At 47.7% G+C, this 24,690-nt stretch overlaps 1 protein-coding gene across 1 annotated transcript in view; it reads left to right on the top strand.

Moving 5' to 3' along the window:
- Window positions 1-24,690, top strand: part of TMEM214 (transmembrane protein 214) — a 656,291-nt gene that overhangs the window by 571,980 nt on the left and 59,621 nt on the right. The gene's annotated exons all lie outside the window — the stretch shown is intronic.

The raw sequence follows: 24,690 nt of genomic DNA, 5'->3' as shown, positions 1-24,690 counted from the left end.
GGGAGGTCAAGGAGGCAAGGCGGCCTCCAAACAAGATTGAACCAACCGTGGGGTCGGGCCCCCGCCGAAGCACCCTGGTGGGAGGCCGGCTGGCGAGGTTCGTCAGCGTGTGGGAGTCCATCTCCACCGACCGTTGGTTGCTGGACGCCCTGGCCCAAGGGCACGCTCTAGAGTTTCAGAAGAAGTGCCCTTGCGTTCCACCCGTGGCCAGGAAGGAAAATCACATCCCTCAACTACTGTTGGAAGTAAGGGCGATGCTCAAGAAGGGTGCCATCGAGCTCGTCCCAAAGAGGCTTCGGGGCTCCGGAGTTTAATCGAGGTACTTCCTCGTAAAAAAGAAGACAGGAGGATGGCGCCCCATCCTGGACCTGCGACAACTGAACAAGTACATCAAGGCACAGAAGTTCCAGATGGTCACCCTCCAGCACGTGCTGGGACAGCTGGAGGAGGGCGATTTCCTGTCGTCGTTGGACTTGGAGGATGCGTACTTCCACATCCCCATTCTAAAAAGACAACGAAAGTTCTCCAGCATTGGTATCTTTCATGGATTCACATGCTTAGAATATTCCCCGTCGTCAGACTGGGACCCCTCGGACCGAGGGGTCCCAGTCTGACGACGGGGAATATTCTAAGCATGTGAATCCATGAAAGATACCAATGCTGGAGAAATGGAGTTACAGGTAAACTATTCCCTTCCTCAGGTTCGTGGTCCAAGGGCGGCACTACCAGTTCAAGGCCCTCCCATTAGGATTGAAGTCGGCACCCAGGGTGTTCACCAAGTGCCTCGCATCGGTAGCGGCGCGGCTGCGCCTACAGGGGATCCACATCTACCCCTACCTGGACGACTGACTCATCCGGGCAAGGACAAGGGAGCTCGCCGTGGAGCACACTGCGAAGACCGTCCAGCTGCTCACGGACCTGGGATTCTCCATCAACTTTCCAAAATCCCACCTGGTTCTGTCGCAAGTAGCCCTGTTTCTGGGAGCCAAGCTAGACACAGTGGCGCGGCTGGCCTCGCCGCCGGAGGAAAGGACCAGGACCATTCTGGGCAAGGCACAGAGTCTGCTGGCCACGGACATGGCCAGGGTAAGATCTATCAAGTCCCTCCTTGGGATGATGTCCTCCTGCATTTATCTGGTGCGCCTTTGCAGCCTTCGGATGCGCCCCTTACAAGAGTTCCTCGACGCCTGCTGGGTCCAGTCGACGGGCAGCTTCGAGGACAGGATCCCTCTCAACGAGACGTTCCGTCAGGCGATCTGGTGGTGGGGTACCGCTCTCATCTGTCGGCGGGCACGGACTTTCAGACCCCAGCTCACCAGGTGACGGTGACGACGGATGTCTCCCTGGAAGGTTGGGGAGCGCACTCCGGAGATCTTCACGCGAGAGGCCTTTGGCTTCCGGAGGAGAAGTCCCTCCACATCAACATCTTGGAGCTCCGCGCAGTGTTCTGGGCCCTCAGGTCTTTTCTTCCGTCCCTCAAGGGCAAGGTGGTGAGGATCTTCACCGACAACACCACCACGACGTTCTACATCTGGAAGGAGGGCGGAACCAGATCCCCTGCCCTATCCAAGGAAGCCCAGGATGTGTGGCATTGGGCTGTCGCCCAAGGGATGTTTCTGGTGCTTTTTCATCTGGCAGGAATACAAAACATGATCGCCGACTCACTCAGCAGAGAGCTGCGCTCGTGCCACGAGTGGGAACTACGCCATGATCAAGTGGATCGACTCTTCCGACGATGGAGCGAACCTCAAATCGATCTCTTGGCGACGGCAACGAATTCCAAGTGCCGGAGGTTCACCAGCAGGTTCCCCCAGCCGAGGAGCATAGGCGATGCTTTCTCGTTCCCCTGGGACGGGCTATTTCTTTATGCGTTCCCTCCACTGCCGTTGCTGCGCCGGCTCATCAACCAGCTCAAGAGGTCCCGGTGCAGGATGATCCTCAGCGTGGCCGAGACAGATCTGGTTCCCGGACCTTCTGGACTTGTCAACGTTCACACCAGTCAAGCTGCCGACAGACGCAGATCTTCTCTCTAGAGAAGGAGGCGCCATTCTTCACCACAACCTGGAGTCGCTGAACTTGCAGGCCTGGCTCCTGCAGCACTAGAGTTTGGAGGGTACGACATCCCGGCCGACTGCAGAGAGGTTCTTGCAAAGGCCAGGGCGTCCTCAACTCTCAAGTGCTACGGACATAAATGGAAGAGGTTCTCTGTGTGGTGCCGTGCACAGAAGATTAACCCTCTGCGGATTACGGCCCCTCAAGTATTGCCGTACCTGCTGTCATTGGCCAAGGCTGGACTAGCTCACGCTTCCATCAAGATGCATCTGGCCGGCATCTCACGATACACCAGAACTACGGGACGGTCGTCCTTTTGGTCTCATCGACTGGTGAAGGAATTTATGAAAGGATTGTTCCGATCATTCCCTCCGGTGAAGGCCCCTGCCCTGGCGTGGGAGCTCAATGTGGTGCTGACAAGGCTCATGGGGGCCCCATTTGAGCCTATGCATTCGGCACCGTTGAAGTTTCTGTCGTGGAAGACGGCGTTTCTCGTGGCCATCACCTCCGCACGACGAGTGGGAGAGATCCAGGCTCTATCTTGCAAGCCACCCTACTTGACGTTTCACGACACGAGGGTGGTGCTTAGGACGCACCCCTCCTTCATGCCCAAGGTGCCGTCGGACTTGCACCTCAACGAACCCTTGGTGTTGCCAGTTTTCTTCCCGTCTCCTTCGTCGCCGGCTGAAAGGACTCTGCACTTGCTGGACGTAGCTAGAGCGCTGAAGTTCTACGTGGACCGCACGAAGAGTTTTCGGAAGACATCACAGCTGTTTTTGAACTTTGGGACTGTGAATCAAGGGAAGGCTCTCTCGAAGACTTCCATTTCCAGATGGCTCACCGGCTGCATCATGCACTGTCACCGGTTGGCAAACCGACCGCTGCCCGGCCGTCCGAGAGCCCATTCGACCAGAGCGATCGCTGCTACCACGACGTGCCTGTCTGGTGTGCCCCTGCTGGACATCTGCAGGGCTGCGACATGGAGGTCGACGCACACCTTCACAAGATTCTACTGCGTCGATCGGGACACCAGGGAGGAGTCCAGGGTCGGCCAAGCAGTGCTACGCAACCTGTTCGCTTAAGGTGAGCCTGGTGAGGAGGTAAGAGATGCTTAATGTTGAGTTGTTGTATTGCTTAATGTTGAACCTGTTGCCACCTCCCGTGGTTGTGCATGTGTGAACTGCTATGTATTCTCTTATTCATGAGCATGTGAATCCATGCCAGACCCCATGCTGGAGAAGGAACAAGTTACTTACCTGTAACTGTTGTTCTCCAGCATGGGTCTGGCATGGATTCAAATGCGAACCCTCCCGCCTACCCCTCTGCGGCTCTTCACTTGGTCATACTGCCACTTTACGTGCTACCAAATCTGAGGATGGCTGCCAGAGGCGGGGCTTAGGGAGGGGGCAGTCATTGGCTGGGGGCAGTATGACCCAGAGACCAGTGATTGGTTACTACTAAGAAAGACAGATCAGAAACGAAACTGATACTGATTTTTTTTCTTCTTCTATACCGAGGATTCCCGGCCTGACGACGGGGAATATTCATGAGCTTGTGAATCCATGCCAGACCAATGCTGGAGAACAACAGTTACAGGTAAGTAACTTGTTCCTTCTCCACAGTTGGTATCTTTCATAGATTCACATGTCCCCTCCAGACATCCCCTCCAGGCAAACACCCTCTGTATAGGCTAATCGGCCAGCAAAAGTGGTTAGAATCTGAGGGGAACTGCTGGGGCGCAGCTACACACTCAGCGTCCTATTGGTAGGGACCAAAAGCACCCACAACGATGTGGGTAGGACACTCAAAAGGCTTTCCTTAGGAAAGGAATTAAAATAGAAGTAACCAGGGATTCCCAGCCTGACGACGGGAATATTCACAGCATGTGAAACGATGAAAGATGCCAATGCTGGAGAAATGGAGTTACAGGTAAGAAACTACTCCCTTCTTAAGGATAGAGGGATACTTTGTATAGAGGGATACATAGACAACCTTCTAGTTTATGGCTGGTAGCAGGGGTCGTGTTCTACCAACTTTGGTATTTGTTACTGCAGACTGTATTCAGTGACGGTTGTGCACAATAGGGTCACCTAGTACTAACTTGGTGAATCCTTTTTTTTGCCATTTCTAACGTGGTTGTTCTTTGTTAGCCCTTCTCCCATTCTGGGAGGGGGAGGTCTGTATGTGTGCCAGTCAGCCCTCCTGTTCCACGACACAGGACCCCTACAAGGGTCGCTCCAAGGCCTTCGGAGTTGGCTGCCGTCGTCAAGGCTCCCAAGGCGGCGCCCCGGCCTCCATGCAGGACTGAACCGACCAAGACGTCAGGCTCCCACCCCTGCAGCCCGGTGGGAGGCCGGCTGGTGAACTTCGTTAGCGTGTGGGAAAACAACTCCACCGATCGATAGGTGCTGGAGGCTCTTGCCCACGGACACACTTTGGAAATTCAGCTTAAGTGTTTGCGAATACCACCGGTGGCCCAGCAGGAACAACACATCCCTCAGCTGCTGCTGGAGGTTTGGGCCATTTTAAAGAAAAAAAAGGGGGCCGATAGTGCTGGTTAAAAAACGAATCTGGGGCTCCGGAGTTTACGCAAGATACTCAAGTTACTCAAGTCCATTTCATCTAGATTTGGCATTGCAAAAACACGAGGTTTTTGCCTTTAAAGATGGCCGCCGCCGCCTCCCCTCACTCTTTCTGCTCCACTGTGAAGCCCCAGTAGCCTGCTGCCTCGTGATTGGTTGCCTGCTGTTGCTTAACCGTCGGGGCCGGCTTCGCCTGCCGGTGCACCCAGATTGAAGGCAACCAGACAAAGGCTCCCCTCCTGACTGAGCTCGGCCGTGCTCGTGTGCCCGCTCGCCCAGCTACTACCACTTTGCTAAAGGTGAGAGTCCCCCTGGCCGCTATCCACCCAGCCAACCCTCCTTCACTTGAACCCCTCACGCCCCCCTCAGCGTGCCTAGCACTACCCACGTGAGCTCTATTACGATCACCTTATCCTGCCATCCCCGAGCGAAGGTTATTCCTGCCGTCCACGCTACCCTTTGAGGACACGATTCCTCGTTAGCGTACGGCGCCAACATCTGACTGCTCACGGGCCCACTCCAGCCCACTCCAGCCATGCCACATGTGACTGCTGATCTTTGACTATATGTTAACCTTTTTTTCTGTGCCTGCATAATCTGCCGACTTCCTGCTAGCACCGTACGCCCTACTAGAGCTAATCCCTTATTGTGCCCCACTGCACTGCCCGTGTACTATCAGAGACTATATCGCTGATTACCATGTTCATATCACTGCAGCATTTGTATTTACAGCCAGTGCTCTCATGTGCCACGCTTGCCCAATTGCCTCTTTGTTTATACTGTTTTTTAATACTGAAGCTCATAGCCAAACTCCTAGCCTGTTATTGTCCCATGTACATCAATGGTATCTAGCCTAGTCTGTTCCCTATCTAGGATTACCGTTTCTAGTCTAATGTTGTCCCATGTGCTTTAACGATATTTAGCCTAGCATGTGTCCCTCTTAGGATTACTCTTGTTAGCCTATTAGTACCTTACTTTTGACTACTGTATCCAGCCTAATTGGTGTAAACAAAGTGAGCCTAACCTCAGTACACCCTACCCCCACATCCCTAGCTATGATAAGTTGGATTTTGTGCATCATGTTCCCCTTCTGCCTTGTCCGAGCGGACACCCATGCACTGGCAACCACTTCATCGCCATTAGTAATGGGCTCACCAAACTAGCCTGCCCAAGACACCATCCCATCCCCTGCCCTACCGCCTTCCTCCCTACCACACCTCCCTTCCCATCCTCCTCCATTCTCACTCCTAGCCCCAAGGTCCCCCACACAACCAGTAAGGAACACTATCCCACCCCGGCCATCACTAACGATCCACATGTACCCCCCCAATCCATCAAGTAATGGTAAAACACACCCTATCCTAGGATATCAAAGAACATCCCGACTAAGAGCACGCACAAGGTTTCCACACCACAACCCCACTACCAGGACCCAGCCACCCAGTTCACCCAAGCCCACGGCCCACACAACTAATAATAAACACATCCAGCCTTCAGTAACCAAAACGACTCCACTAAGTTGCCCACCAAATAAAAATACTCCCACTAAGGAGCCCAACCCTCCCATTAGTCTCAAAAATCCACTCATCACTGCCCGCTCTCTTGGAGCCCACGCCATTGAAATTCATGACCTCATCACTGAACTTGACCTAGATCTGTTAGTTATCACAGAAACCTGGCTACAACAAGCCTCAGGTCCTCTGCTAGCATTGGCCATCCCACCAGACTACACCATTCTCAGATCTGATAGAACCACCACTCCAGGAGGCGGTGTTGCCATCATTGCAAAAAATACCATCAAACTAAGATCAAGCTCCATTGAAATTATCGCAGGGTACGAACTATTGCTCGCCAAACTCACGTTGAATGAAAAAACCACAATTAATATAGTGGTCATATATAGATCTCCTAGCACAAACAGCCACCCAGAAACAGACATCCCACTAATACTGGCGCCCTTCCTTAAACCCAAAACGAAATGTATCATCATTGGCGATTTGAATCACCAAAGCAACCACCCTTCTCCTGGTACTAAATGACATGAATCTCTGCCAACACGTCAATGTCCCCACCCATACCAAGGGCCAGAACCCTTGATTGGATCCTCACCCTCAACACCAACATCACTGTAGGCCCGATTACCCCACTCAGCTGGACAGACCACCACTGCATAGAATTCACTATCACAAGTGACGACTCTTGCATACCCAAGAATATAATCATGGATACCATCGAAAGTAGAAACTCTAAAAAGCTCACAGCTGAAAACCTTGACCCCACCCTGAACAAATTGCTAGATACCCACTCAATCCACAGCAATGACCCAACCATTATGGCGGAGTACTACCACAAATGCCTCTCCACAGCGATTGACACCATAGCTCTGATCACATCCAAACTAAAACGCATCAATAAAAAATCCAACTTCTGGTTCAACAAGGAACTAATCGCCCTTAGAAGGAAAAAACGCTCCCTTGAGCATGCCCACAACAAACATCCTTCCACAGACTCAGCCAAAGCATTCAAAGACGCCAACACCCTCTATAAATCAGCAATCATCACCCATAAAGTGAACGCTTAGAATGTTCGCATTAGCAATGCAGCATCAGACTCCAAAGAGCTCTTCTCTATCCTCAGAGAACTTGAAAATCCACTTCCGACCGACACACCCACTAACACAAGCAAAGAATGGTGTACCACCATACAAGATGCTCTTGCCTCCAAAATCACCATGTTGCAAAATAAAATCAACGCCAAGAAACTACTCCTAGCAACCAAGAATTCCCCCACCCCTACTCCGTGTACCCCATCCGATGACAACTCCAATCCCCCCTTTCAGTTCACACCAGTCACCCACGATCTCGTATTGGACACTATCTCCAAACTAAAAGCATCCAACTGCAAAGGAGACCCTGTCCCAGCCAAACTAGTCAAAGCCTGTGCGCCCACCCTGACCCACCTCATCACTAAATTTGTCAATGCCTCTCAACTCCAACACAGTCCCGACCTGCATTAAAGAAGCCTGGGTTACCCCGCTTCTAAAAAAACCAAATCTAGACCCCACCATTCCAACCAATTATCGCCCCATAACCGCTGTCCCATTGTTACTCAAAATCATAGACAAACTAGCCTACAACCAAATTCAAACCCACTTAGAATCTAACCAGCTCCTCGGTACCAGACAGTCAGGATTCAGGCCCAACCACAGCACTGAAACAGCTCTCTTGGACCTCAAAATCCAGAGGGATGCCATCAGAGATTCAGGGAAACTCTGCATTCTCCTGCTGTTGGACCGTTCAGCCGCATTCGACCTGGTGGACCTTGACAAACTCTGTAACTCACTTGCCCGGGAGTTCAATTTCTCCAGGGCAGCCACTGCCTGGGTGAAATCCTTCTTAACCGACCGCACCCCCAGAGTGTCCATAGGCAAAGAAGCAGCCAACCCCATCCCTGTCCCCATAGGAGTACCGTATATATAAATGGGTAATCCCTATTTTTTGTTAACGGGGGGTCAAAACTGTAAGAAGGGATTTTCTATGGAGAAAAGGTTTGTGAAAAAACAGATCGACTACCCCTCTCTTTAAGTCCTGTATGGGTCACAGGTGAAGATGAAGGTTAACCTGTACAATTTGTTAGTAAGGTTATCGCCTTTTTGGGAAGAATTGCAAAAAAATGCTGCTAGGTACAAAAAATTCTATCTTTTTAATAGTCACAAGAATACCTAAAAACGTTACAAGCTTAACAAAACATAGCAAACTTAATACATTTTCAATTAAAACATTCAGTCATCATTCATCTATTCTAACAGGGGAATACTACAACTTAAACAGCTTTGTGCATAACAGTGAGTCAAAATATGCATTAGTGACAGGGGAAAAAACATTAGGTTTTCCCTTTAGCAGTCGACATATGTTTCGGCCCTTTGTAGTGTACCACCTCTGTCAACAGTGATCACTAAGGTAAATGTTGGGCCATCTTCAGGACACTAGTAGCAGTAACATAACACTAAGTAATGGTCGTTTCTAATTAATTATAGGAACCAAGACCAGAGATGGCAATACCCGGCCACATCCGAGAGTCTGACCAGTCTCAATAGTCCCAACTTCAGTCTATGGACCATAGGTGGGTTTAGTGTGCGTGTCTAGAACAGTGTAATCTAGCCATCGCCTTGATGCTATCCAGTTGGGAATTGCAACTCTTTTTCTATTTCATTCTTATACATTAATATATGTATATTTATCCTTTTAGATGTGCTAGTGTGCCTAATGGGGAACAAGAATAATCTACCACAAAGTAACCATTTGTCCTGAAGATGGCCCAACATTTACCTTAGTGATCACTGTTGACAGAGGTGGTACACTACAAAGGGCCGAAACATATGTCGACTGCTAAAGGGAAAACCTAATGTTTTTTCCCCTGTCACTAATGCATATTTTGACTCACTGTTATGCACAAAGCTGTTTAAGTTGTAGTATTCCCCTGTTAGAATAGATGAATGATGACTGAATGTTTTAATTGAAAATGTATTAAGTTTGCTATGTTTTGTTAAGCTTGTAACGTTTTTAGGTATTCTTGTGACTATTAAAAAGATAGAATTTTTTGTACCTAGCAGCATTTTTTTGCAATTCTTCCCAAAAAGGCGATAACCTTACTAACAAATTGTACAGGTTAACCTTCATCTTCACCTGTGACCCATACAGGACTTAAAGAGAGGGGTAGTCGATCTGTTTTTTCACAAACCTTTTCCCCATAGGAGTACCTCAAGGCTCCTGCCTTTCTCCCACGCTGTACAATGCATATACCAAGCTCCTGTTCTCAGCACTTGACGATATGGGTGTCATATACACAAATATTGCAGATGACACCCAGATCCTCATACCTCTTACAGGCAACTATGACAGGATACATTAACAATCAATAAAATCTACGTCATCATACAAAATTGGATGGCATTAAACAGTCTATGTCTTAACGATGAGAAGACAGAAATCATCATCGTAGGATCTCCAGCCAAAATAGCAACCCTTCAGCCAGAATATTCAACCATCAATATCGACGGTACCAATATCCCAGTATCGAAGCAAGTAAAAACACTGGGCGTGTACATCGATGCTAGTCTGACTATGACTAAACAGATCAATGTACTTTCATCCTCAACGGCCTACACCTCCAAATTAATTGCGCTCAGCCGACAATTTCTGACCCCAGCAAATTGCCTCACCCTAGCCAGAGCTCTGGTCCTATCAAAATTGGACTACTGTAATGTATTACTACTGGGTACCTCCAACACCAACCTAGCGAAAATGCAACTTTTGCAAAATAAGGTCCTGAGGGCAGCCCTAGGCTTCAAAAAATCAGACCATATATCCAAGACCAGGAAAGATGCCCACTGGCTCCCTATCAAAGCCCGAATTATCTTTAAAACATTATGCATCACCCACAAATGCCTCACCAAAAAAGGACCCATCTACCTCAATAATACTCTGCATCCCAAAACCGACATGAGATCACTTAGATCCAATGACAAATTCCTCCTGGACCCCCCCCCCCCCGATTTCAAAACCACTAGAGCAGGGGGCAGCAGCTTCACCACTTTAGCCCCCAAACACTGGAACTCCCTACCCATTGACATCAAAAAACCACCCTCATTCACGGTCTTCAAGAAACACAGTTAAAAACATGATTATTCAACCGATATTAGCACCCAAAGATAAGACCCCGTCCATCGTATACGGTTGTGAATATTTAGTCCATTGTATATTGTTGTGAATACTCTGTTATTGTGAATACTCTGTAATTTATTTCATGTAATGTTTTGAATTTTACTAATTTCTCACCCGAGGGTCTGGGCGTGTAACAAATATATAAAATAAATAAATAAATACTTCTTAGAAAAGTCCTGTGGCTGCAGGCCCATTCTCTATCTATGACGACTCAACAAGATTGTCGTTGGCTAAGTCATGGCTGGCGCACGCCTCCAAGGTGCATCTGGTGGCCATCTACCACTATATCAGCTTTCCGGGACTGTCTTCTCTTTGGTCACACCTTCTAGTGAAGGAGTTTAATAAAGGACTGTTCTGATCGTTCCCGCCAGTGAAGGTGCCTGCCCTGGCATGGGAACTCGGCGTGGTGCTGACTAGGCTCATGGAGTAGCGGGGGCCCCTTCGAGTCTATGCATCAAGCTCCTCTCAAGTTCCTTTCTTGGAAGACCGCTTTACTCATGGCCATCACCTCTGCCAGGAGAGTGGGTGAGATCCAGGCCCTATCCTGTAAGCTGTCCTATTTGAGTTTCCACGAGACCAGAGTGGTGCTGCAGACGCACCCCTCCTTCATGCCCAAGGTTCCGTTGGCATTTCACCTCAACAAACCCTTGCTGTTGCCTGTGTTTTTTCTGACGCCTTAGTCGCCGGCTGAAAGGACTTTGTTATGTTAACATTTGTAAAGCGCGCGTTCGCCCAAAGGCATCATGGCTCTGGAAGGAAGCTACCCAATCGAAGAAGACCAATGGAGTGGTCCGGCTTAGAACAGGTTGGTTTTCAACGCTCTTCTGAATCCAAGATGGTTAACAGTGGCCCTAAGAGATTCAGGGAGGCTGTTCCAAAGTATGGCCGCGGTAACGGAGAAGGCTCTACCGCCGAGCCTTGCCCAGTTAAACCTAGGGACAGTAAGCAGGTTAGAAGTATCAGAGTGGAGGTCCCGGTCCGGACGGTATCGGGTAAATTTAAGCTGCAAAAATTCGGCACCCTGACCATGAATTGCCCGGTGAACAATGCACAGAGATTTAAACTGAATTTGTTGGTTCACCGGGAGCCAATGCAGTTGGCGAAGCACAGGCGTGATATGGGCACCACAAGGGGAGCCAGTAGCCAGCCTAGCAGCCACGTTCTGCATACGCTGAAGGGGGTGTGTAAGGCCGATAGGTTGAGACAGGTAGAGCGAATTGCAATAGTCCAGTCGTGTGAGGACTAATGCGGCTACCACGGGGGGGCGGAGGGCTACCGGGATCAAGGGCATGACCCTCTTAAGGATTCTAATCTGGTGGTGAGTGGACTGGCACACGGCCGCAACCTGGTTAGACATTGAGAAAGAAGCGGAGAGGATAACTCCTAAATTCTTGACTTTGCTAACTGGGGATTGGGTAGCGGTCCCAAGGCAGAGGGCCAGAAGCAGGGGTCCACAAGGAGGGGTTGGGGGGGGCAGCCTACCAACAATACCTCCGTCTTATCACCATTTAACTTTAGCCAATTCTGATCCATCCAGATCCCGACTGCCCGAAGGCAGACAGGTTTCTGACTGATCCTGGTCCAGACGGATCAGGATTTGGGTATCATCCGCATATGAGTAGCAATTTAGCCCATAAGAGCGGATGAGTCAAATCAGGGCCCAGATATAGATGTTAAACAGAATTGGCGATAGAGAGGGTCCCTGAGGGACACCACAAGTGAGAAAGCAGGAAAGGGAGAGAAACGGTGGCATGGTGAGGGTATGTGTGCGATCCGAAAGAAACTAAGTAAACCAAGCAAGAACAGCACCGGATATCCCAATCTGTGAGAGGCGAGAGAGAAGGATGGAGTGGTCCATCGTGTCGAATGTGGCAGAGAGATCTAACAGGATCAGGGCCCCAACTCCGCCAGCATCGTCAAGTCTGGACATGTCATCCTGCACCTTGCACTTGCTGGATGGGGCTAGTGTTGAAGTTTTATGTGGCTTGCACGAAGAGTTTCCGGAAGACTTCTCAGCTTTTTGTGAACTTTGGTCCTGTGAACCATGGAAGGATTTGTCCAAAGCTTCCATCTCCAGGAGTCTCTCCGGCTGCATCACTCATGGTCACCGGTTGGCGAACTGACCGCTGCCTAGTCGTCAAGAGAGCCCATTCTACCGGAGCGATCGCTGCTACGACGCTGTTCCTGTCTGGTGTGCCCCTGCTAGGCATCTGCAGGGCTGCCATGTGGAGGTCTATGCACACCTTCACATAATTCTATTGCGTCGACAGGGATTCCAAAGAGGAATCCAGAGTAGGCCAAGCAATGCTATGCAACCTGTCCTGTGAACCATGGAAGGATTTGTCCAAGGCTTCCATCTCCAGGTGGCTCTGTGGCTGCATCACTAATGGTCACCGGTTGGCAAACCGACCGCTGCCTGGTCATCAGAGAGCCCATTTTACCAGAATGATCGCTGCTACGACGGTGTTCCTGTCTGGTGTGCCCCTGCTGGGCATCTGCAGTGCTGCTACGTGGAGGTCTATGCACACCTTCACAAAATTCTACTGCGTCGACAGGGATTCCAAAGAGGAATCCAGAGTAGGCCAAGCAATGCTACGCAACCCGTTCGCTTAAAGGTGAGCCTGGTGAGGAGTTAAGGGTAATTGCTTCTATTGAGCCTTGCCACCTCCCGTGGTTGTGTATGTACTACTATGTATTTATTCATGCGCATGTGAATCCATGCCAGACCCCATACTGGAGAAGGAACAAGTTACTTACCTCTAACTGTTGTTCTCCAGCATAGGTCTGCCATGGATTCACATGCAAACCCTCCCAGCTGCCCCTCTGCGGCGGCTCTTGGTCATACTGCCACTTTACGTGCTACCAAATCTAAAGATGGCTGCCAGAGGAGGGGTTTAGGGAGAGACCAGTAATTGGCTGGGGGCAGTATGACCCAGAGCTCAGGGATTGGTTTATTGGAGAAAGACAGTTTGTAAACGTAAGTGAAACTTTCTTTTACCAAGAATTCTCAGCTTGACGACGGTGAATATTCATTAGCGTGTGAATCCATGCCAGACCCATGCTGGAGAACAACAGTTACAGGTAACTTGTTATTTCATTAATAACAAGTTGTTCTGGGGTGGGCTATGAATAAATGTGGTACCACGTGGGGAGGTAATGTGTTGGGAAACTGTTGTGTTGTTGTTCCATTTACGCTTTACTAATCAACGTATCACTACGAGGAGGTGACATCGACGAACCAATGAAATCCCTGGAAAACATTGAAAAAGAGAACTTTCTAAATTGCAAGTGTTTCGATGGATTTGTGACCATTGTACTGTTTGGTATAAAATTACTGTGCCTGCCCGGCTGTAATGAACAGCATTGCTTCTTGCCCGGTGTGTGCTCCACTTTTTGAGTGTTTTTTTTTTTCTAATTTATGGACCCCCTGACTACAACAGGATAAGATAAAAATATATAAATCTGTAATAAAAAGGTAGATTAGAAGGTATAAAAATTCTTTGGGTGAAGGCCGAATAAAATTGTTTTGAAAAGTCCAACAATTAAATATTGACATCCAATCATGAGGGCACAGAACGCTCGACTTGCTCGAGGGGCCGCCATAGTCCGTCCCCCACCACCTTCTGCCCCTCATGTAAAAAGAAACGCAGCCAACTCTTGTCAGTCAATTAGGGTCAAGGGCTAGGATCAGAAGCCCACAGGTCTTTATCAGCATACAGTAGCCCCAGGGCCACTTAATCAGCCATCGGGCCTGCTCGCTGCAATTCATGAGTGCCTGCTGAAAACAATGTCAAAGGAAAGTGCGGGAAATTAATCCAGTGCTATTCACTCAATATTCGAGCACAGGGCTACCTAGCTCCTCCCGTTACTCCGAATTGCAAACCACTGTGTATTATTCCAGTAAACGCACACAGGGTCTTGGCTCTTAATACACTGTGCTGTCAATGTCTTTATTTTACCAGATAGAGTGCTGGAAAAAGACTGACAAGCGTGAGTCGAGCCCCCCGTCCATTCCGCTCGCCCCACTCGCTCGTAGGCCAAGTAATGTCTTAATGGCTTAGCTTAGCAATCGTCACAAACCAGCAGGCATGGCAGTGTCAGGGCAATTGAGAGGCTGCTACAAAACTCACAAGGCTCGCAAAGATGACTCCAGCAACCCTCAATTCTACAGGATTCCCAGTACCTCACCTAAAGAGACCCTTGACTGCTTTGATCTCCAGGTACTGCCTGAAGCATCCGGCTTAATCACATTACTGTGACCTAACAGCCCGAGAAACAGAACTCGCCAGTGACCTAACCTTGTTGTCTGCATTTGCCCCGACAGCCATCCAACGAACCATGAGACTGGACCCGCAGGAAACAATACCTGGTACTCCATTCATCACTATATATCCTTCACCATCCACCACAACCACACAGCAGGAACTAATAGATGTGTCAGACCCCGCCAATAACCTGCTAAGCCTCTTTGAATCTGAAAGCCTTATCGTGAAGCCATGTAAAACGAATAAAAGCAACCTTGAACAGCCGAATTAATCCAGAAATGGCAGGCCCAAGATACCTTCTGATCAATGCACTCCCTCAGACATGTTTACCTTCTCTCTGTTAGGCAATGTTTGTATGCAGTACCCTCTGGGAACACTACAAACAACTCTGACCTACAGGTATAGGACACCCAACCTTTGGTATAAGCTTGTACTACGCAGTTTTGGTAGCCTGTTGAGCAGTCCGGCTTCTCTCAAGAGGGGTAAATGTAAGCTGTAGTGGAGTTACACAGAGATTTACAGTTACAAGTATTCAAATAAACTCTAATACTCAAGGTTTCTTGAATAAAAGATTATTAATTTATCAGTCAGTTAGACTAAGCCTACTTCAGAAGGGCGCAATATAACAGTAACACTCAAATGCACTTCATGAAATGCACGCTCTTAATATCTCTAAATCAGTAGATACCCTTTTGGGATGGCCCACAGACACTACCTACACCCTCGGGTGACTTCAATTGCTAGGGTGCTGGGAACATAATATATCACTGTTGCATTTAGAATCGTGGAGTAAGATGTCAAAGGAAAAGATTTAGAACATACGAGACCACAAATATTCTTAAGCAATCAAATACTTTTTGGATCCCCCAGAAAGTCATTCAATACAATAGACTAAGCCAAAGTCAATGGGCCAAAGTCTTATATGGGAATGAAGCACCTATGGCAGGTAAATGGAAAAGTCTTTGCACAATGTTTTAGAAATCTTTGAAGAAAAGAAGAATCAAATGTTGGGCCACAAGCTTATTAGACTTGTGAGGGTAGAAGGTGCAAGCAAACTACCGCAAAAGGTAAGTTCTCTTGGACTTTGTACAGTACCTTTAAAGATGAAGAAAAGATGCAGCAGATGACTCTTGTTCCTGTGCAGCTCTGCAGGTCTCACCGTTCCCTGGCCTCAGTCATGGGGACAAGAGGGTGGACGTCGGGGGACTCCTGCAATGCACTGGAACGGTCAAAACTGACAACTGGCAAACTTCACTTTCAATGGCTGTTCAGTGTTTCAGCTCTTCGCGTCTACCGCAAATAGCCTGGGAGTCCGGAGGATCTTCCTGGAGCTCTTAGCCACCTTAAAAGCAATGCAAACAATCTGGTGTTCTCTCCCTGGCTATACGTTTTCCAGCCGCAACTCTGTGGAAATTCAACCAGCTCCGAGATAGATGTCGAGGTGGCTTACTTTGGAGTTGATTGGTCCCACCAAATCAAGGAAAGAAGTCTTCCTTGCAGGCGCTTCTCAGTCGATGCAAACTTGGGGTTTCAGCACTGCAGCAGGGCTTCACCAGGCAAACCAACGGTCCAGGAGTTGAAGCAGGTGTCCCCTTCAAGTTCTTCTTTGGTTCCTTCGTCCAGTGGTCAACTCTGCCTTCCAAGCCAAAAGACTCTCCTTTTATTCAATTCTCTCCCATTCATTCCAGCCTAGCTGTCACTCACCCAGCAGGGTGGCAGTCCTTGCCGAACAGTCAGCCAGACAATTACCACAGAGTGCATTTGGGTCTCCTAAGAGACTAAGCACAGGGATTTTCGGGCACCTCCCTTACTTCCTGCCCACCCCAGACACTTGGGCGCCAGAGGCGGTCTTAACTCCTGATGCCCGCCAAAGGCGAATGAACAAAGAGACCAAACCTGGTTTGGCGCGCAGAGAAAAACTCTAGAAGGACTTATACACAAAGAAATGGCAAAAAAAAGACTGGGACCTGTTTTTAACAAAGGGGGCTGAGACGCTATCTTGAAAAACATGGCTCCCACGATTTTACGTTACCGAAGATATGAATAGTTTGTGGTCGGGAAAAATCATGGTAGTTTGTTGTAACACCACTGCCACCAGCCATTCAGAGAGGAAAGGGTAGCATTTGACTGCCACATGAGTATCTAGACACAGGGGATACTAAGTAACCCCTCCAGCACTCTATTATAAAATAGGGTGTGCTGGGTCTAGGAATTTAAAAAACTAGTAAAGTCAATTTCACTTTACTTACTCTGGGAAACAATAGTTTATCCCAGAGAAGGTAGTTAAACCTTGGGAAAACCTGAAAGGCTTCCCTGTGTCACTGCACTGAGGGTGCTGTGTGACACAATTGAAATCAATGATGCCTATGGAGTTGGTTAGACTCCATAACCAAAGAAAACAGAGGCAAAACACATATCAAAATACATGAGTGGGAAAAAGGGTCACACTCTCTCCAGGTAAAAAGAAATCAAGTCCTCAAAATCCAGCAAAGTTGCTGGGGGTCTCTAAGGTTAAGGGAATTGGCACATTTTGGAGAATTCTCCCCAACAAGGACCTTTCCACAAACAAATGGCAAAAAAAACTAGGGCTATTTTTACAAAAATGGCACCGTTGGGTGCTTTACTGAAGTTGCCAACGCAGCCCGCGGTAAATGCACACCTTGGTAGTTAAAAAGAAACCACTGCCACCAGCTATTCAGTGAGAAAAGGGTAACATAAAAAAGTTACATGATAAGCTAGACAAACGGGATACTAGGTAACCCCTCCAGCACCCTGTTGTAAGATAGTGTGTGCTGGGGCTAGGAAGTTACAAATGTAAGTAAAGTCAATTTCACTTTACTGCTCTTGGAAACAGTAGTTTAACCAAGAGAAGGTATTTAAACCTTTGGAAAATCTGAAAGACTTCCCTGTGTCACTTCACTGAAGGTGCTGTGTGACACAATGTAAAAGATAATGCCTATGGAGTTTCAGACTCCACAACCAAAAGAGAAACAGTGTACAAAATTACATAAAAAAAATGAGTGGGAAAAAGGGACCCATTCTCTCCAGGTTAAAAAATCAAGTCCTCAAAATCCAGCAAAGTTGCTGGGGGTCTCTAAGGTGGAGGGAATTAGCACATTTCTGAGAATTCTCCCTAACACTCCAAAGACCAGATGGACTTGATCTTCATCACAGAAACGTGGCTCTCGGATGATCATTCCCTGGTTATCCTGGTAAGCCAGTAAGATAGATCAGCGGGTTGAGCACTCGCTACTACAACCTGTGTGGGATCTACAGGTCGCTGGTTGGAATCCCGGCAAAGCCAGCTAAGCCTTTCATCTTTCCGAGGTAGATAAATGAGTACCAACTTTGGATGGGTGATCTTGTATGTAAATGTTTTATTTAACGCGCTTTGGCGGAAGCGCTATATAAATAGCACATCATTGCCCATGAGAATAGACCATCAGGGTTCAAGATCTGTGCTAATCTTAACAATAGGATAGAAGGTGGCGTAGCTCTGGTGCACAGACTCCTTCGTAGTCTCAACACCCTCCATTGACGCAATCCCAGACACTGAATCACTCGCTCTGACCTGCTTTCTCTCTCCCACAGCAACACTAATCATTTTCAATATATAGACCTCCCTCCTACAGCCCTCACTTTGCTGACAAACTCTGTCACCAGCCTGTCTGTAGATAGCTGATTGCCAACTATACTTGGAGATTTCTTGGCACAAGAAAGAAGACCATGCTTTTACAAACTTACTTGACGTGAACCTTGCTGCATTACACCGAAAAACAGATGGTCAAGGGACCCATCCACATAGCTGGACACACTCTGGATGGCATTTTTTGTAATGAAAACATAATCACTGTTTGCTCCCCAGTGCACCTCCCCCTTGGGAGGATCACTTATCTATCCCGTTCACAATATTCATTGTGACGCCCTTCTTCGCCAGACCTTCAAAATAACAATCGACCATGACCAGACCGTGGAACGATATACACATAAACTCCCTAGCGGGAAAGACTAGAAGCAACCAGATGTACTGTACTCGCTGATGGACCAACAACCACATTGAATACAAAACGCCATCACATTTATAACGATTATTTCTGTGTGGGACTGCATTGCCCCCAAAAAGTTCAAAAACAATCCAAACAAATAAAACCAGCCAAATGGTTCACTCCCAGACAAAATCACTTAAAGGAAAATCAGAAACTGGAGAAAATCTGGAGGAAACCAACATACACACTAGAAAATTCGCCTACCACCAACAGTTGCACCTATACAGGGCTGAAACCAGTGGAAGTAACGTGAAGCACTGCTTAGCCGCTTGGCTACTTGGCGAGCGGCCAGTAGCGATTTTCAAGGCTTTACTCCCATGTCCCGTCCCCTTTCCTCCATACTGTATGGTGTCCCTCGCTAGGGATGGGAGACGGAACCTTTTTCACCAGAAAAAAACTTTGTCACCTTTGTTAAGAGGCGCGCATGGGCACGGCCTTGGGAGCATGCGCCTCCCTGACTCTGCCCACCGGTGCTACTCCTCAGTCCTCTTTTCCACATTGACTGGAACGGACTGCTTTCACCAGCGCTCCTAGGTTTGGCTTCGGCCTTGTAATTCCACACACTCTTTCCCAGATACTGTCTTTTTGTCTTCTAATCCTACTCAGGTACTCAGTCCTCTGGCGCCACGCTCCTCCCTGGTGCGTGCCGACGTCCTTGGGCTTCAGCAGGTGTCCATCCTGCGAGGGGCTCTTCCCCACGTCCATCCCCCATGTTCTTTGCCTCCACTGTCTTGGCCCCGACCACGTCTGGGAAGGTTGTACCGCGTGCAACGCGCTTACACCATGTGCTCTAAAGAACAGGTTAGCCCGGTGGAGGGGGCTCTTCGAGAATTCGCCTCCAGAGGACTTGAAGAACTTTGTCAGACACAAGTCTAGGACCAAGGCAGGGGCGCTTTTTTCCATTGCACTCCTCAAGGGCGACTCCTTTCCTAGGAAACATCTGAGTGGGAGGGACCGTTCAGGTTCTCATACCAGAACAGGTACCGAGGCTCATTCAGCTACCGTCCGCGAGACCGAGCAGTCACTAGATCCTCCTGGAGACAGTGTGTGGGATTTATTTACCCACTCAGCAGTACTTCCTCACATCATCCAGCTGCACTTCAGCAGAACCTGCAAAAGGGCTGCTCTGGATCCTTTGAGCACCAGGGCTTTGCCTCAACACTGCGTTTTGCAGATACAAAAGGATGGCTGCACTGTTTCACCAAGCACCATTGGGTAGGATGGAACAAGGGGGCACACTGAGTAAGTAAGCCTGCCAGTGTTTCTTACATGCACAAAAAAGAAAATTGAGAAACAGCACTGCTTTGCTGCTTGATCCACATTCCCCTTGAAAAAGGAAATATTTGGCCTTTATAATGATGGCGCCTGACGCTATTTGCAGCTGTTCAACATCATACTGCTTTCATCAATGAGGCCCTGCCATGTCCCACCCATAAACAGATTGTGTTCCAGCAAAATAGAACATTATCCCTGTTTCAGCCAAATCTGAGAAATCAAAAGGAGCTTTATTTTCAGTCGCACAGGAAAACGCTTGACTTTTGAGTTACAAAATGTCAAATATTAATGCTGCAAAAGAGACTCTGGCTCTCTGGGCCTATGTCAATTTCAATGGACCTGTGTCTTGAACAGATTGTTTAAGTGAAACCGACTAGGGCAGCAAAACATTGGGGGAAATTCAGAGAGAAAACCTTTTGAAATGGTCAGCCCAGCAGACTTCACCATGTGTTAAGATGCGCTTTTGTAAATAAGGAAAAATGCCTGATTTAAAAGTGTAATGTTGAAAGAAGGCCCTGATTTGGCCTAGCAATGTAAAGGGGTTTTTTGCTGGGAAGAATATATGGGATGTTTTATTCAACAGGCTTGCTTTTGATATAAAACAAAATAAAATAAAAAATAAAGACATGGGCTGCCTTCTGAAAACTAGCCAAACAGGTTCTGCTTGGGGGGTGAGGGGGGGGTTGCTAGCAACCGAAGGAGCCACAATAGATTCTAGGACACATGAGTGCTAATTGCTACCTTGGAAACCTTTGAATGTACCCAAAAACACTAAACAGCCTAGGCATCAGACTTTTGTCTGGGCTGAGGCCTCTTACAATGGAGATTCTGTGACACGGACATGTGAAATAGGAAATCACACGTCCCCGCGACTTCTACTGGGAGATTCAAAGCCAACTCAAGAGCAGCCTTGCAACTATGCCCTTATATGGTGAACAATGCTGACCATTTTGGCTCTAAAGACTATTTGATTAAACTTTTAAGATGTTTATCTTTGCAACAGGACTTCGCAGGAATGTAAAAAGTTAACAGTTTAAATGTAATTTTGTCGGTTTTAATTTTAAGACGTGGTAGCCTTCACTGCCATATTGGGAACAGAAATGGCAGAGAATTGGACAGTTTGAGGAAAGTGTACATGATGCCACTATGAAATTCAATATTTACATGCCTTATGATCTCTATCCATGTATAAAGTTCTAGAATTTTAGGTCGACTATCACTGAAAAGCGCAAAAAACTCCTACAGACATGAGGGTGGGACTGCCATGCTCTGCATAAAATATGTAATCTGCCTATGTAATTTGTTAAGATGCCACAAATGTAAAAATGTGCCATTTATGTCAAAACTGTAACCGTGGGATGATCCTAGGCATTGTAAAGCCACATCATAAACTGATGTCATGTCTCTAAAAGTCCAACCAGCTGACAGCAAGGCGGTAACACTCACCCCTGGCCAATTCAGTTGTTAGAGGCATGGCCGGCCTAAGTCGGCCCCACCATATAATTAGATGATGTCACCATGCCTTATAAATAAGGGTGGCTGACAGAACTCTAGAGACTCCCTTCTGAATGTTTCTGCGTATACAGATATCCCACCTTCACACTGCAAGATTCCAGACCCCACTGCGTGAAAAGGGATAGTTGACCCAGGTCTTCCTATCAAGGCAGAATCACCCTTCAGCACTAAAACCCCATAACAAAATCCCACTAACTTCAGGGAGAAAGGGGAAAGGTGGCTGCCTGCTTACCCGCTCCATCCAGCGGTGGCATCGCTGTGCCGTGACCAGACCTTTGCCCAGCTGTCTTTTGCAAGGAGAGTCCGCTATCCGGTGACCAGAGCGTTTGAATCCAGCTTTTGAATCCAGAACCGGTTGACTGTCCAAATCCCCAAATTTAAGCGCTGACTGAGTATTTCCCCATCCCATAGCAACACATAGCAACACATAGTATACCCTATCTTGACCCCTTTGTCTTTGCCCTATTTTCGAAGTAATCCTATCCATACCCTGATAACTTGTCTAAACTGTTCTAATTCTCTGTGCACCCTGTCCTTGTTTTTCTAGTGTTCGTGCAATTCTTTCATTCACCTCATCTTGGAACTACTTAGCAATATTTGGAATAATTTAAATGAATTCCCACATAGATCTGAACGCGGGGTGAAAGAGTTAAGTTGCAAATAAACCTGGGATCGTACCGTGTCTTTCTTTAACAATTTAGTCTGAATAAGCTAGTTAAGTAAAACTTGTCCTTTTTCTTTCCAAAACGATTTCCTCCCTTTAACGGCTTTATTTTACCAACACTGAACCTCCTTTTATCTTGAAAATCTCATCCAGTTATTCAGCTATAGCCCTCCTTTCACTTCTATATTGTTGCTATAATGTGCATCTATCCCCCAGCCCAAAAACCACATTCCAATTCAGAGTATTTCACCTGTTTTTCTGAAAAGCCGTTTTGACATTTAAAACTTCAAACTAGAAAAAATTCAACTTTTCCATGTGATTTGACTGCACTGTTTTCAATTTCAACCTGCTTAGTGAACTGTATGCCTTGTGTGAAACCTTACCTTATAGTTGCTAGTGATATGATAGCCCTGAGACTGAGATAAAACATATGTACATCATTATTTAATTACATATATAATTATTTGTAAAAATCCTTGTGCCATTTTAGGGCATTGCAAAGGGTTTGCCTCTTATTTTGTGAGGGAAGGTTGGATTTTGATTCTATTTGCTGCTTCATATCCCTGATTACCTGCTGCTTCTTTCTATCCTTGTGGGTTGAGGGAACATTGCAGGGGGAAACCTCAACTTGGGTTCTCTCTATATTAATTCAAAGTACTCCAATTCAATTGAGCTTTGGATATGTTCTTGTAGAAGGTTACCCAAGCGTATTTCAGTTGTTTTCATTGTAATTATCACCCCATTGGTGATTGCTGCCCAATATAAAAATTGTGTGATTTTTCGGCCTGGTTCATGGTCCATTGTGACCCGGGGTATTTGTAAAAGAGGGTGTGAGATGGGTCGGGTATCGGCTCAATTCGAATTCGCAGAAAATAAAACGAAAGCATTCCATTGTGCGCTACATCCTAGGTTAAGACCAAGGTGTGTCGCCCGATTGAAATCCTTCACAAGTGCTGAAGGGACTGTAAGGTCCTTTTACTGGGTGTCTACCGGAGGAGCTAGGCCCTACTACTGGACAAATGTCTGAGGGGCGCCTGCACACACTACCGGCTACTCAGCCAAGAATTCCACGCCTACCAGGCCTCTACCCAAGGTGTTGTAGGTTAGGCCTCAAGCTCCACTGCCAAGAGTTCAGGAGGAGGCCGGTCCCAGTGAGTCAGGCACCACGACGCAGGCACGTGGCATGCAGTTAGACAAAATGGCCCCTGCGCCAGACAAAATGGCAGCTCGTCCGACACCATCCCCGTTCGGGGAACAGGTAGGAGATCGAGTGTCCAGGTGGGACTGGTCTTCACCAGTTACGTGGCCCACGGCTTATCCTTCAGCGTTGCAGGGTGGATATCCTGTGCAACCAGCAAGGCGGAGTACGCACAGGCCCCAGCAGCCGCCAGCTACTCTGTCCATACCACCTGCCACCCGACCAGCCTGTGAGGACAAGTTTTTTGAAAATTCCTCACTCTATTGAGGCCCCCTCAGATGGGCTCCATCCTTCATGATTTGATCAGGGACATGCATAGCCAGATCCAACTCTATCTAGAATCCAACTCCATTTTAGGAAAAAGGCAGTCTGGATTTCACAAAGGGCACAGAACAGAAACCGCCATGTTAGACCTAAAAAATCAAATAACACAAACCTTAGACAATGGCAAGCCTGCCCTCCTCCTCCTTCTAGACCTCTCAACAGCGTTCGATCTCGTGGATCACAAAACCCTCACCACACAACTCATACATGATGCACACTTCTCTGAGCAGGCAGCTACCTGGATCACCTCCTTCTTGGAGGGTAGAGCGATGAGTCTTTTCTAACACAGCAAATGCAACTCCCGCCATTATTCACTGTGGCATCCCTCAGGGACCTTGTATTGCCCCAACGCTAGTAAGAGCAAGAGTGAGTCGAAGCTACCCTAACCAAAGGCGTGACATAGGGTCACAACGCTATATAATCTTCACAAAGCCTCTTTTTGATAAATTGGATGCACTTGGGATCACATATACAAACTATGCTGACGACACCCAAGTGCTCCTTCCTTAAACCGGTTCATACCATCAAGATGCCACTACCCTTTCGGCAAATCTACTCCACCATACAAGCATGGATGGCCACTAATCGCCTATGCCTCAACGGGGGGACAAGACTGAGATTCTTATTCTTGGCCAAAAATCCACTCTAGCCAAGCTAGACAGTCTCTATTCCAACTTCAATATCGACAACTGCATCATCCCAGTCCTTTCATCTGTTAAGACACTAGGGGTCCATATAGATGCTACACTCTCCATGAACAAGCAAGTCCGCGCTATTGTCTCTGCCTCTGCCCTAAGCACCAAACTCATTAACGCCATCAAACCCTTCTTAACTAAGGACAATTGTCTCTCTATAGCTAGAGCTACCATAGGGGCAAAGCTTGATTATTGTAATGCACTACTTGCCGGTACCTCTACAAAAAACATAAACCGACTCCAAATCACCCAAAATAACTCACTTAGAGCAGCACTAAGCATAACAAAAATCTCGCAAGCAAGAAAGTCTGTTCACTGGCTCCCAGTGAAAGACTGCATCCCATTCAAAAT

Source organism: Ambystoma mexicanum, chromosome 4p, assembly GCF_040938575.1.
Source record: "Ambystoma mexicanum isolate Mex_15411 chromosome 4p, UKY_AmexF1_1, whole genome shotgun sequence".
NCBI classification, from domain to species: domain Eukaryota; kingdom Metazoa; phylum Chordata; class Amphibia; order Caudata; family Ambystomatidae; genus Ambystoma; species Ambystoma mexicanum.
The sequence above is the reverse complement of the archived record's forward strand: the minus strand, read 5'-3'. Positions and strand labels throughout refer to the sequence as shown.